This window comes from Mytilus edulis, chromosome 10 (genome assembly GCF_963676685.1).
Source record: "Mytilus edulis chromosome 10, xbMytEdul2.2, whole genome shotgun sequence".
Lineage (NCBI taxonomy): Eukaryota > Metazoa > Mollusca > Bivalvia > Mytilida > Mytilidae > Mytilus > Mytilus edulis.
The window spans coordinates 53,753,475-53,756,112 of record NC_092353.1 but is presented as its reverse complement, the minus strand read 5'-3'; positions in this window follow the sequence as shown (position 1 = coordinate 53,756,112).

Sequence of the window (2,638 nt, the reverse complement as noted above, 5' to 3'; positions counted from 1 at the left end):
TGTGTGTTTCTTTATGAAATCTTCATTCATTTATAGTAAACATTGAAAAAGATTATAAAAAGGAATAAAATGGATTTTACTCTTTTAAAATAGAGTCTGTTTGTAGCTATTAACCAACGAAAAAAAAGTGATAGCCATGCAACTTTTAAAATTAGATCGTGTGGATTTTTTAAAACGAATTTTAATAATAAAAGTAAATCATACAATAGAACATTTTTATGAATTTTTTTTTCTAAAAATACTTTAAACAAACATATGAAACTGACATGATCGATAGTGTATTAAAAATACATGTTTGTATTCTAACCTTTTTGCTTCATTCCAGCAATCATTTTCACTTGCTTGTACGGTGGAAACAATAAAATGTGTATTGTTTTGTGACACCTAAAGAATGTGGAATGCGTAGTTTAACTCAAGGTAATTAAAAGATTAGCATTATGTAATTCTAATCTTTTGATCCTCATTCAGTGAAATCTAGGCGTCACGGTTCACTGGCATTTCAGGTGTGAAGAACATTTCGTATCAATTGTAAACGGGAGTCAGACAAAGTTTCAGACACATGAATGTAAAAAAAAATAATTAAAATTAATTAACGGGAATAATAAGATCGCACAATAACTGGATAGCTATTGTATATTTTTATATTTTGCATAAGATCACTTTTAATGAATTATGACTTTTGAATACTTTAGTAACGATCAAATACTGAATTATTTTAATTGAAGTATTTATAAATAAAAATAGCCTTCTAAACACGAGTTTATGAACTAAAAATTGTACTATTTCAAATTAGGATCGGCAGCCTTAAATATTTCAAACAGATCATTAACAATTGCAATTATATATTTTAGTCAATCCAAAGTGATCTTTAATTACATATTTAGGAATTAATGTGCTCATCAAAATATTTTAAATCTCACAACACATGAATACTTCAGATATTTGAAAAAAAGATGTTTTAAAGAATTGACAGGAAATTAAAAGATCTAATTGGAATGGAATCAACAAATTACGAACAGATATGCTTTTCAAGTGTGAAAAACATCAATAAAATTTATACATAATCGGGAATGTCCTTCTTAAAATACTCTTCGTCTCACACCGTAACTATATATAATACTTTAGCTATGTGACCAACGATGTATAAAAAAAAATGAACGAATTAAATGTCATCTTTCCCTATTTTTTAATGTAATTATAAGTCTGTTTCAACTGGCAAGAATACCAGTAAAGCGGACAAGCAGTTTATTCTGCAAATTGCTGTCATTGAATATCAAGAGAGAAAATAAATCCCGAAATTGATTTGAAACTTTGATACTCTATAGTTTTCCTGGAAAATATTCACATCCCTCGGTATAAGTGTACTTCCAGTTGCGTATATATATTACATGCATGTCGGAACAATTGTGATGATGGCGAATTTCTTCCTTTTTTCGAGAACAATCTAATTGATATATAAATGTCCATAACTTCGATGAGCCAAATAAAGTTATATATCGACCAGTATTTAAATCTCTTCTTCTTCTTCTTTTGGTATACAATAGTCTATCGACATTTGATGATTACATACTGTTGGCATACGTGAACTTGTCATTTTACAAAACTTTTACCCCAATTTACGCAAAATGTATGTTTCTTTCTTATGTTCTATGTATACATGTATATATTTTAATTTGCGCTATAGTTCCGTAACTTATAATCCAGGCGTATATACGAATGATCGACAAGTGCGTACATTTTTTTAAAACAATATTTCTGGCCTTCACCATTGACAATGAGTATATATTACAATTTACCAAATTTACACTTGGAAAAAATACGTATTAGATTTTTATTTCATCAAATCTGTTTTTTTTTTTTTTTTGGTATTATTTATATTTTATAAATAAATTTCTTTTCACCAGAAATGTTATTCATAAACAAGCGTATGAGTTTAGTAATATCACTTTCGGACACGCAAGATAGAGATGTATATTATACACCTTATAGTTCAAAATGGAAAGTTAAAAGTTATCGGCCGTGTACACTTATCAATACACTAAGAAGTGAAACGATGCATGAATTTGCAAACTCGACAGGAAATCGCTTGAATACCTGGACGTGTCACCTCACACCCCCTCCAATACCTTTGGGAGTAATACCTTTAGCCATGCGGGTGATCAGTGGAGCGAAGATCCTAATTTATTTGAATAAAGTTTATTACATAAAAGAATTATGAACTAATTAGATTTCCGAAAACAATTCAAGTTTCACGAAAGACTTATTTATGATTTGAAATTTTAACTTTTTCACTAATTCCTATATTATCAGTCTAAAAATAACAGATCCTGATTATTTAAAAAAAGAATAAAATTTTCCGTATCAAGTTAGTTATCTAGTCGGATAAAACAACCGTACGATTGACGAGATATCGACACGCAATTACGACTACATCGGGTTACTGTAGTTTTGGTCCTTAGACATATCTTGACTGCAAATCGGAGAAGGTGACAAAATGGCCGACCGCAGAGAATTGATACTCTAAATTTAAAATCGATGGTGATCTCTTATCTAGCAGAATAAAACTTTAATATCTATGAATTTGAGCATTTTTATACAGAATAAACATAATATCAATTTTTGATTTTTTTGCGAAGTT